We start from the raw sequence: 13,093 nt of genomic DNA on the forward strand, positions 1-13,093 counted from the left end.
GGGGGGGGGGGGGGGGGGGGGGGGGGGCTCGGTGGTCAGGGTTTAACATGAGCTGTGCCTCATTGGCTGACGGTCTCGCTCTGCTCCGTGTCAGTGTGCGGCTCTTTTGGTGTTAAGAAGCAGCACTCTGTCATGCCCCAGTATTGTTCTCAAGTTTTATGTTTTTTATGTTTTAACAATTTACTTTTTTATCAAAGTAGTCATTTACCTTGATAATCGTAGAAAAACGGGTCTATATGCAATGTAGTAACCAAATCATATTTGTAACAGCAGCACATTCGCACATTAACCGAGTGTGCAAAGAAATCCATGTCTGTGTGCATCAGCTGTGCACTGCCTATTAACGTATAAGAGCCACACATTTTTAACCAAAACAGAATAAAAATAGAGGTCCTGTGCTTTTCGTCCAGTGCGCATGGCCGTTTTGAAGTCTCAAGTTTAGCAATTCTAAATGTAATTTCATGTCATACATATCATAAACTTTTCTAAAAAAAAAAGTCAACCTTTTTTCCTAAGAGGCCATTTACACTATGGCAAATTTCAACTAAGAACAGCTTTCATTTGTGCGTTAACACGACAATGACATTTTGAGGAAACATTTGAAAACATGTCTCAAAGTGCAAGTTCTTGAAATTGACGCCATTGTCGTCTCTTGTGTAAACTGCGAGAACGCAATTCTTTAAAAACTGTGATCACAGCATGCATAATACGTGATTAGTTTAAATGCATGCGCTAGTATAACCCAAACAACAATGCCGGCATGCAGGAATGTGTGTTTGTGCTACTCAACATACTTATTAACAGTTCTCCAGAAAAGTGATTTACTGCACCACTACGACCAGACACATTGTATGAAAGTGATAAGGTGCCGTTTTAAACTGGGTGGCAACCGCTGCAGAATGTTCAGGCAGAACAATAAATCACTCGGTCCATGTCCATAATAAACGTCTTTACTCTTTCCAATAGATACATACATGTGTGGTTCTGCAAATGAATAATAATGAAACTAAGTATAAGTACAAGCATGATGAGAAACATTAATAACTACATAAACAATGTACAATGATGTTAACAACATAAATAATAGTGCAATAGCAATAGTCTGTACATAATTACAACGGATGTAAATGACCTCAGATGTATAAATATTCACTTAAATATTCACCAACTAACCAAAAAGCAGAATTAAATATTTCCACGTAATATTCAGAACAATTGCAATCAAAATCTTATCTAGCGTGTTTAATGTGGTATTAGCAGGCAATTGAGATTCTGTGTGCACCGAATCATACTTCAGAGGATAAACAGACATTTAGTAGCACAAATAACACCGCAGGTGTCAAATCTAACAACTAAGAGATTAAGGAAGTATTTAGCAACTTACTTTTTAGATGTACACACAAACAACGTTAGAAATTGAACTAGATAATAGCGACGATCAACATAACTTCTGACGAGCTTATTAGCCTTGGTACATGTCTGAACTAGAGAGTGACACGGGAGTGGATTTTCAAACCACTCCCAAAAAACAATTCCAGTCCCATCACAATCCCGCAAAAAAACTAGGGAAAAATCCCATCCAGTCCCAATCCCAGAAGAATGACTCCCACTCCCATTTTATTTGGCCGAAATCTGTCAATTACAGTAAAAAATACAGTACAGATCACACACAGCATGCACACCTTAGATGAATAAAAATCCAAAATGTAGTTTGTTATTTTATTGAACTGAATGTCAGTTTAATGCACAACCTGAATGTCAGCTTAACAATGCACAAATTTCAATGAGTTTCCATGAGGATGGAGTCTCACTCTTGCTATGAAAGAACAAGAGAGTGTCAACACATAAAAATACAGTACAGATCACTCACAGCATGCCCTCCTTAAAAATCCATAATGTAGTTTGTTATTTTATTGAACTGAATGTCAGCTTAATGCACGACCTGACTGTCATCTTCACAGTAAACAAATTTAAATGATGTTTAATTAACAAAGTTCGGGAGGAGCCGGAGCATATAATCAGCCCGGCTGGTCTACCATCAGCAATCACCGCATCTACCCTATCAGCTCAAGCAAGCTCTCTTATAAATAGGAAAAAAAATCTCTTCAGATCAGCATCGACAATTCGTTCGACACCATGTCCGAGACTCCCGTTGTCAACAAAAGTTCTGTCAACCCCAATCTTTCCGCGCCGCCGAGCGCGTCGCATCATTCCTCGCCAATCTGCACCTCGCGCAGCAAAAGCATGAGAGGGTACACCATCACCTCTTCCAGAAAGGTTTCCACCTCCTTCTTCGGTGTCTTCTTACGCCTCAGCACATCACATGATCCCCATCATCCAGAAATGGACTGTCCAGGGCCTACGACTGGCCCTTTCCAACGAGGACGTCCCTTTCGCCAGGCGAATGACCAAGGCGGAACTATATGGCCTCTACGTCTCGTCCCAGGTTGATGCCACCTCACCGATGTCTGCTCCGTCGAAAGCCACCAAGACAGGCCCGGCTCGCGGTTCTCCATTTTCCCAGCCAGGGCAATCCGCCCCCACGGCTCGACGCAGCCTTCCACTGGCAAGCCGACGCAGCAAGCCATCAGCTAGTATGGGTAGCGCCACGGATTCCCCGGACGCCATGGACCACCCAGTCGAGAGATTCCAGCAGCTTGCTACCACCCGGAGCCCTGGCTCACTCATACCCCTTCCCCGCCCCAGGCTCTTGGCCCGCGGCCTCTGTTGACCACTAGCATGAGACTGCCTCCACTAGCAACTCAGACGCCGGTCCCCAGACCTTACACAGCCACTTCAGAAGCCGCTGCTAGCGCGAGGCCGTTTGAGCGCTGGCCGCTCAAACTGCCTCCATTCCCTCCCTTCTCTCTCTTCCACAGGCCTGACCGCAATTCTCATTGGCCACAGCATCAGCGATGCCCGTGCCAGCCAACGCACCGGCTACTGAACCGCCTCCCGTCTCAGGAACCATCAGATCCCAGAATCTGGCAGGTGCGGATACAGATCTTTTTTTACTCCTCTAACCTCTATCAACCCCGTTAACCGATTGGCAGATCACCTACGGCGACCTATCACTTACTTTAAAAAACACGTCACCCAACCACTTCCGCACGCTTTCATTCCTCGAATTCACCATCGCCTTCTCCCGTTACACTGATGTTATTTGCACTGTTTTCCCTCATAGGAGACGCGAGCTAGGCGATTACCTCGCCATTGTGGCAGAGCTTGCTCTCTCCTATGGGGGTTTGCACTTCTACACGTACCACAAGTTTTTTTCTGCCAAGTGCGCCATTCGCGTGGCTCAGTGGAAGCAGTGCCCCTACTGGGGAGCACTGGACACTGAGCTGCATAACATGGTTTTCCTGGGCGTCCACAATATCTCATGCGCGGTCTGTCGCTCAGTAGCCCACAGCACCCTTGAATGCCCCCTAGTCACTCCATCTATTCCCCCACGCCCTACTTCGCCTCACCAGTCCACTTCCTCCGTTCCGCGCCTGCCAAACTGCCCAGCCCACCCAACCTCGCACAACTCTGCAAAATCCTGCGCTCTATAGGTCTGTAATAACCAAGGAAATTGCACCAGACAGTGCTGCCGCTTCCTGCATGTGTGCAGCTTCTACAGCGGCGCCCACACCCGAATTGTCTACCAAGTCTTGCAATCCTCAAATAAAAACCATAAAAATTACCTTTCGACTCCTGTGAACGTTTCTTGTTTGTCATTCGAATTGTCTTCGCACCCCGACACTCAGTTCACTGATTATCTCCTGACCGGTCTCTCGAACGGCTTCGACCCCGGCATTATCAGTCTCCCCTCGCACAGCCTAATCGGCCCCAACCTCCAGTCTGCGCTCGATGAACCAGAGTCAGTCGATCTCCTCATTAAAAAAGAGATTGATGCCAATTTTATTATCTGCCCCTTCGAGGCTCCCCCATTCACCGCATTTCGCATCAGCCCTATCGGTGTAGCTACACGGAAATTCTCAGGCAAAAAACGTTTAATATTCGATCTCTCGTCACCACATGGCTCTTCCTTTCCAAGCATTAACAGCCTCATTCCGCTCAAAGAATTTTCCCTGCACCACCACAACATCGATCAAGCCATCACTCTAATTAAAAACGCAGGTCGAGGCGCTTGGCTAGCCAAAGTCGACATCACCTCCGCGTTTAAAGTCATGCCAATCCACCCAGACTTCTGGCATTTATTCGGCATACGATGGCGCAATACATTTTAGTTTTCCATCTGCCTCACTTTCGGTTGCAGAAGCAGCCCAAACATTTTCGACATGTTATCAGAGGCAATTTGCTGGATTGTCTCTAACAATTATGCGATCCCCTAACTCATCCAACTACTAGAAGATTTTTTAATCATCTCGCCTCCCTCCAGCCACGCATCTAGCAACAGTCTAACAGGTCTTTAGGAAGCTTGGCGTCCCCCTCGCCCCAGACAAAACTTCAGGACCGAGCACATCCATAGAATTTCTCAGCATCAACTTAGACTCGCTCAAATTCCAGGCTTCTCTGCCAAAGGAAAAAATCGACAGAACGATCGTGATCGCTTCCTCCCTAATAACCAATCCCCGCTGACCCAAACGTGAGCTCCTGTCCGTTCTCGGCCATCTGAATTTCGTGATGCGCATAATCCCGCAAGACTGCCTGTTCGTTTCACTCCTCCTCTCACTCGCGTCATCCGCCCAAGCCCTAGAGGACACGATATCCCTATCCTGCTCCTGCCGTAATGAACTGAGTTTATGGATAAAATTCCTTAGACAATGGAACGGCTTGTCATCTTCTACAGTGACATGGTCTCCTCCCCCGTCGATATTCGCCTGTTCACAGACGCCGCCCCCTCCGTCGGTTTCGGAGGTTTTTACCAAGGTCGTTGGTTTGCATCCACCTGGCCCCCTCAGCTCTCAGAACTTCCGCAGGCTCTCGCATCTTCAGCACTTTTCGAGCTGTACCCACTGGTCGTCGCGGCATCCCTATGGGGAAAAGAGTGGTCAGCTTCCAGTATAATCGTACATTGTGACAACGAGGCAACCATGCATTGCATCAACAAAGGCCCCTCTCACTCCCCCACCTTAATTCCGTTCCTCAGACATCTCATCTGGATCTCAGTCTGCGACCAGTTCATTTTAACAGCCAAACACATTCCAGGATCAAAAAATCTGATTGCTGACACCCTTTCCCGTTTTGCTTTCCAGAAGTTCAAGCTGCTGGCGCCCGAAGCGGACCCCCTGCCAACACCGGTACCTATTCAGAGCTGATCTTCCAATAAACTACCCCCTGAAAACCCTCCTTGATGCCTCTCTCAACTCCATCATTCAAGCCATCTCCCCTAGGACACTCCAATCATATCTCACCGCATTGAAAAGCTTCAGGTCCTTTCACCAGGTGTTCAACATTCCCTTTCCCGGTTTTTCTCTCCTCACCATAACCTCATTTTTCTCCTTCCTCAACATTTCAAAAAACCTTAAGGCCAGCTCAATTAAAGGTTACCTGAGCAGAGTCCATTTCTCCATCAACTCTCCATCACCAGCCATAGCAAGCTCACAAACATCTATGATCATCAAGGGCATCCAGAGAACCCAGCCCGCCCGTCCAGACGCCAGGCAACCCATAACCTTGGAAATACTCACCAATTGCATCTCTACCCTCCGCAAAGGATATCACTCCACGCACATCGTCCGAACACTCGATGCCATGTTCATCCTGGCCTTCTTCGATTTTCTAAGATGCTCGGAAATCTCCACCACAGCCACCTTTAACCCCCTAGTCCACCCAACTATATCCAACCTATCAGTACTCGATTCAGAGACCATGTCATACTTCATTAAGCAAAGCAAGATGGACCAAACCAGGAGAGGCCATTTCGTCTACATTTTCAACCTCCAGTCACCGATTCAACCTTACCAAAGCCTCCTAGCCTACCGTCACTTCAGGAAACCTCAGACGAAAGCCGCATCAGATCCTCTCTTCGTCGACGACTCTAACCGCCCGGTCACACGCTTCTGGTTCCAAAAGCAGCTCAAAGCCGTCCTGCTCCAATCCGGCATCCCACCAGACCACTTTTCGGGTCACTCCTTCCGCATAGGTGCAGCAACCACAGCCGCTTAAAAAGGCCTCTCCTAGTCTCAAATACAAGCACTCAGCCGCTGGTCATCAGAAGCTTTTAAGAGCTACATCCAGTCAGACCGCTCCCTCATCAGGGAAGCCCATCGCTCCCTCATCAGGGAAGCCCATCGATCCCTCATTACCATCTAAAAAACTCCTCCTCCGCCCCACACAGGCTCAAACCTCCACCACCTCAGCCGTCATATCCCCAGCAGGACACCTCACTGCCACAGCAACCTCCTCAACAATCAACAAGCCCTGGCCAGGGTAGAGTGCTCTGGGTTCGGATAGATCCGGTGAGCTCAGAGCCTGCTCCCTGGACAGCACGCCAAATACACATAAACCTTCATACCCACAATCTATCATTATCATCCCTGCAACATCGCTGTTATCTGCGCAGGTGAACTCGTGAACTGAGTTTCCATTAGGATGGAGTCCCACTGTTGCTATGAATGAACAAGAGAGCATCAACACATTAAAAATACACTACAGATCGCTCACAACATGCCCTCCTTAGTTGATTAAAACCCAAAATGTTTAAAACCCAAGTTTAAACCTAAGTTTATGTTATTTTATTGAACCGAAAGCAAGCTTGGAGTCCTACTGAGGCTGGGGTGCCTCTCCTCAATTAATCTTCCAGCAACATTGAAGCTCCTCTCTGAAGGTGTACTTGTTGCTGGGATTGCCAGCAGCTTCCTGGCAACTGGCACCAGCTCACCTGACATATTCTGCCAGAAGTTGAGAAGGGACTGGGCGGTCATATTGGTAAGCTCGTTCATATATTTCAGCACCAACTCCATGACTCAGTGTTACTACTGTCCTCCCTCTCCTCCACCTGCACACAGCTTGAGAAGAAACTGTTTACCTCTGTGCCTGTGGCCACTACTGGTGGATCTTCTGAGAAAAAAGACAAATTGTTATGGTACAACAACTGTGTGTGCACAGTGCACTGTGTGGCTTTTGATAAGCAAGATAATATTTTGTACTTATATTAGAAATTTCCATAGAGTGCACTGTCTGTTCTAACTTCTTAGTACTAATGCTATGATTTACCCTGTTGGACACTGGTTCCCTCCTCTATCCCTACTCTCTCTGTCATTGCTGCCAGAGTGTTGATAACCTCTTCATATTCCTCAGCGTTGAGAGATTTTCTTAAGAAACATCTCGGGCTAGGAGAGAGAGCTGTGTCTATCTTGTGGTATTTTGAATTTCAGTTCCACTGCCTGGCCTAATATCCCTTTCAGCAAGGAGGAAAAATAAAATTACGTGATAGAACATTGTTATTGCTTCACGAGTTCTCCTCACAAATAATTAATGTAGGACGGATAGTATGCGTATTTGGCGTGCTGTCCCGGGCTCGGATACTCCCGAGCTCGGAACGCCTGCCCCTTGACCTGGGAAAGGGTCCCGGGCCCGGAGTGAGCCCTGACCCGGGCTATCCCCAAAGAAAGCAAATGTGCAGGACAGCCGCCGGAGCAACGTATTCCCCAAAAACTGGCTTGATAATGCGAGGTGCTGGCCTAGCTTGGAAAAGAGGTTGCTCGTGCGTGTTCTGGTAGGAGTTAGTGAGCTGGAAGAAAAAGGGGCCGAGAGGCTCTCGGGGAGTAGGCACTGCTCTGGCCGTATGAAAAAATGGAAAATAGGCAAATAACAGGCTTCTGCGGAAGCGGCACTGCTGCGTCAGTGAAAGTAGTAAAGGGGGTTCTAAGAAGTGAGGGAAGTAGAAGCTGTGGGGGCCTCGAAGAAGAGGACCGGGCTTCTGTGAGTGCAGCAACTCTGCGATAGTGGGAAAAGATTGAAGGGCTCCTGCGGGAGCGGCGCTGCTGCGGCAGTTGGGAGAAGGTGGTCTCCGCTGCAGCAGAGCGGTGAAGGAAGCACGGGCCCCTGCGGGGGTGGTCGCTGTGGCGATACTAGCTTCGAGTTTAGAAAAGTGTCTGCTGCGGCAGAGCAGGGAAAGAAGCACGGACCCCTGCGGCGATGCTGGCTTCGAGTTAGAAAAGTGTCTGCTGTGGCAGAGTAGTGAAGGAAGCACGGGCCCCTGCGGGGGCGGTCGCTGCGGCGATACTGGCTTCGAGTTAGAAAAGTGTCTGCTGCGGCAGAGCAGTGAAAGAATCACGGGCCCCTGTGGGGGCGGTCGCTGCGGCGATACTGGCTTCGAGTTAGAAAAGTGTCTGCTGCGGCAGAGTAGTGAAGGAAGCACGGGTGCCTGCGGGGGTGGTCGCTGCGGCGATACTGGCTTCGAGTTAGAAAAGTGTCTGCTGCGGCAGAGTGGTGAAGGAAGCAAGGGCCCCTGCGGGGGCGGTTGCTGCGGCGATACTGGCTTCGAGTTAGAAAAGTGTCTGCTGCGGCAGAGCAGTGGAAGAAGCACGGGCCCCTGCGGGGGCAGTCGCTGCGGCGATACTGGCTTCGATTTATAAAGGGAAAGTGACCTATAAGTCAATTGTGGTGAACCATACCCATTAGGCCACGACTGCCCCTGGCTCCCCTTGTGGACAAAAGCATCTGCTGCGGCAGAGTGATGAAAGAAGCACGGGCCCCTGTGGGGGCGGTCGCTGCGGCGATACTGGCTTCATGTGGGAGTTGTGTTTGCTGCGGCAGGGCATGAGTTGAAAGCACGGGCCCCTGCGGGGGCGGTCGCTGCGGCGATACTGGCTTCGTGTGGGAGTTGTGTTTGCTGTGGCAGGGCATGAGTTGGAAGCACGGGCCCCTGCGGGGGCGGTCGCTACGGCGATACTGGCTTCGTGTGGGAGTTGAGTATGCTGTGGCTGAGCATGGGTTGGAAGCACGGGTCCCTGTGGGGGCGGTCGCTGCGGCGATACTGGCTTCGTGTGGGAGTTGTGTTTGCTGTGGCAGGGCATGAGTTGGAAGCACGGGCCCCTGCGGGGGCGGTCGCTACGGCGATACTGGCTTCGTGTGGGAGTTGAGTATGCTGTGGCTGAGCATGGGTTGGAAGCACGGGTCCCTGTGGGGGCGGTCGCTGCGGCGATACTGGCTTCGTGTGGGAGTTGTGTTTGCTGTGGCAAAGCATGGGTTGGAAGCACGGGCCCCTGCGGGGGCGGTCGCTGCGGCGATACTGGCTTCGTGTGGGAGTTGTGTCTGCTAAAACAAGGGTGCATATAGTTACTGTATGGATCGGGCTGTGAGGGTCCGATGGGCTTCTTTGATGAAGGATAGATCTGACGTGATGTAGCTTTTGAAAGCCTCAGAAGACCAGCGACCCAGGGTTTGGATCTGGGAATCAGAGAGGCCTTTCTGGGTGGCTGTGGTTGCTGCTCCTATGTGGAATGAGTGGCTAGAAAAATTGTTAGAGGGGAATCCAGAAAGCTGTAAAACATGTTTAAGGTGTTTCTGGAACCAAAAACGGGTTACCGGGTGATTGGAATCGTCCACGAAAAGTGGGTCAGAGGGAAATTTAACCTGAGGACGTCGGAAATGCAGGTCTGCTGAAAGAACTTGCTGTGGTTGGATGGGGGTCGGGATATTGAAGATGTAAATGTGGTGTCCTTTTCTCATTTGGTCTGTCTTGCTTTGTTTGATGAAATATGAAATGGATTCTGAGTCTAATATGGATAAATCAGAGAATGTTGGGTGGAGGTTGGAGTTTAATTTGGCAGTGGTGGTGAGCGTCGCAGGAAAACTGAAAAAGGCTAGGACGAACATGGCGTCTAGCGTGTGTGCTGTGTGGGCGGAGTTGTAGCCTTTGCGGAGGGTGGATATGCATTTGGACAGAACTTCCAAAGTGATGGTTTGCCTGGGATCTAGACGGTTGCAATGCCTTTGATGATCATGGATGTCTGGGAGTAGGTTATGGCTGGGGAGAGGAATCCAAAATGAGTTTGTGAAAAAAAAGTTAATTCCACTCAGGTATCCTTTAATGGAGCCATGTTGAGGTAGGAGATGAAGGAAGGTATGGGGAGTAGGGAAAAGTCGGTGAAGGGCAGTTAGGTAGGTTTGGAGAGTTCTTGGGAAAACTGCTTGGAGGATTAAATCAAGTGAGGCATCTCTGAGAGCTGTTAGTGGATGATTTATTGGAATATGAGTGCCGAATAAGTAGGAACCGGGGTTGGGTGAAAGTCTGCCTTTGGCGCCAGTTGCCTGAATCTCTGCGAGGATCTGGTTCCGGATGCTGTTGATGACGGGGGGAGGTTCCAGAGCCAAGGCGTTGGGTGGTAGGGGCATCTACGTAGCGGTTGCCAGCGTGAAGGGGTGGCGGGCCTGAGGGAGAGGGAGGTGAGAGATAGGAGCCGTCGGAGCCCTTAGCGGAGGCAGCCTCACGGTTTGGGTGTATCCTTGGGCGAAGACAGGTGGGAAAATTATGTTAGAAGTTGCCGGGGCCTGGCCCGCTAGCGGAGGCAGCCTCTCGCTCGGGTCGGCTCCTGCAGCAAAGACAGATGGAAAGACAGGAAGGGAGGCGGCCAGGGCCTGCGCCGCTAGCGGAGTCAGCTTCGCGCTAGAGTTCGACGGAGGGGCAGCAGGCCATGGACGGGGCAGAGGAAAAAGAGGAAGAGCTAAGATAGGTCTGTGCCACCAGCGGAGGCGTGCTCGCACTGCTGAGGCAGCTTGTGGTGGTTTGGGCCAGCATGGCACTGGGAAACTTGCAGTCGGGGCTTGGCTGAGTGGAGAAGCAGTCGTGTGGCTAGCAGAGTTGGAGTCTGAGGTGCGGCCCTTGCTTGCTGGGGGCCCTCTACTGCAGCCTGGCCAAAGGCCCTTCTCGTGAGGGCAGGAGGGAGGGTTTGTTCGGGACGTGGTTGTGATGAAATGTGATCTCCTGTGGCCGACACTTTTATGCTGAAGATCTGGGAACTTGTAAGCAAAATGTTTATGAACATAGAAATGTCACTGCAATAATAGACTGTTGTGCGTTCACTAGGGCTTTAAAGGTTTACACAACCATTGTGAGTTTATGTCATAACGTTTGATTCTTAAAAGTATGCAATGTTCAAGTCGATCGTGATGAATACGTATTGTCACTGATATGAACGCTTTTTAATTCAGTTGAAACGGCTTGTGATGTTTCCAGGCGGTCCGTTAAGGAACGAAACACGAATGCCACCCAGAAGCCTTGTTAAATTCAACTACTTTGAGTTAGCTGAAGTGTTTCGGGGAAATGTATGCCAAATGCGTCTGATGCTGTAATTCTTGTGTAGGTGGTACCTGGGCTTGCAGGTGGAGTGCAACCAGCGTGTGCGTAGTACCTGACTGTATCCACGAGCAAAGAGACACGGAGAGTGAGAATGTCACCCAACGTTCTCGAAAATGCAACAAATACTGTTATATCTTCACATTTCTGTGCGCGTCTTTATGTGTCAAACACAGTTTACATCACAGAGTTATAATTTTACGTCTCGGGGTGATAAACGAGATGCAGTTGTGATCGGGTTGTGCAGACAAGAGACAAATGAGATAATGCGCTTAAAGCACTGGTCAGATATAGGCTACTGCTACATTCTGCTGTTTACATTTACTTAGATGTAACGTCTGTATGAAAGCACACTGTGTGGAAATCTTACGCAAACTGACGTTCGCTGAACGGCACAGGCGCCGAAGAAGTGCACTCGTGCTGGCCAGCAATATCTAAAGCTTGAGTGCAGCAGTGTCAACGCAAGGTGACAGAGGATAAAGCTTAATATGTTTTTTACGTAGAAAGATTGTACTCACTCAGCTTTGCTTTAACAGCGTGTTCGGAGGTTGAAACAAAAGAAACTCAGTTTATAAAGGATAATTGGGTAAGTATATGTAATGAGGCATCGAATTCGGGTTGATTAGAGCGACTGCATGGAACAGAAGGAATTGTTTCCCCTAAGATAATTGTACTTCGCAGAAGATGAGTGTACAGCCATTGAAACGTTACTGTATTGGCATTGGCGCACCTGGTGGAACATTCCTTTACATCGCTGCTGATAGTAACCATGTTTTCTCTGAAGCGCAGAAGTACTCCTAAGAGGGTTGGTCCGAGTGTTGGGCCAGAGAGGAGATGGTAGTTCAGACTTGTTCCTTTGTGTTTAAACGAGCAGTTGAAGACAATTCTGGGCTTTTCATTGTGGTGAACAATGTGATCTGGTATGTACCACGCAGAATGGCTTTTCTCCATTTCCTCTGGTGTCAGCATAGAGATTTAGCCTGCATTCTCAAGTTTCTGCACTTCATTAATGTACACTAGGGATGTAACGATATTGTAAATATCGAAGTATCGAGATAGCATTTTTTTTCCATATTATAGTGGTCGCATGACGATAGATCTTCCAGGCAAAGTGTAGTTTTTTCAGCCGAATGGAGCGAGTTGAGGGAAGCGGGAACTACAATTCCCATCAACCCATGCGTGCCCATCATCCTCTGCGCTGTGCTGCCGCCCGCTACAGATCAAGTTGAGCGAAAATGGCGGATGCCGCTACTGGCATAGAAACGGATTTACAAATTGTTGAAGCTAAAGCGAATTATAAATCGGATGTGTGGAAGCATTTCGGTTTTCCCGTGACAAGAAACGAGAAAGGAGAAAAGGTGACGGACAGACAAAAAACAATATGCAGACACTGCCAGACTGCGGTGAAGTACAATTCGGGCTATTTGTTAAATCATCACCCCGAAACGTTTCATGAAGATACGACGAGCAAAAAAAAATTGCAGTGAGTGAGGCGAGTGAAGCAGTGAATGCGGTGAGTGAAGCAATGAATGCGGCGAATGTGTGAGTGAAGCAGTGAATGAGGTGAGTACCTGACTGGTTGTGAGTTGTTAAAAGTTGACAAACAACTCAAACTTTTTTCATGTTAATTTTTTCATGTTTCATGTTCTCAAAATGTTTATGTTATTAATTTTTATGTTATTATGTTAGTTCCTGTTTCTTACTGACTTTACTGTTCTTTGCACTTTAAAATTACCTAATCTAAAAATAATAAATGTGATCTTTGTTCAGTCATTGTTTAATAAACACTTATGCTACATTTTTCCAAGTCTTCATTTGTTTTGTTTTTTTCCTGCACAAAAT

The 13,093-nt window shown here is 48.5% G+C and overlaps 1 protein-coding gene across 3 annotated transcripts in view; it reads left to right on the top strand.

The window, feature by feature from the left end:
• The window catches only part of rin1b (Ras and Rab interactor 1b), a 113,869-nt gene that overhangs the window by 64,998 nt on the left and 35,778 nt on the right, over positions 1–13,093 (top strand). The window lies entirely within an intron of this gene.

The sequence above is a fragment of the Triplophysa rosa genome, linkage group LG1 (genome assembly GCF_024868665.1).
Source record: "Triplophysa rosa linkage group LG1, Trosa_1v2, whole genome shotgun sequence".
Taxonomy (NCBI): Eukaryota; Metazoa; Chordata; class Actinopteri; order Cypriniformes; family Nemacheilidae; genus Triplophysa; species Triplophysa rosa.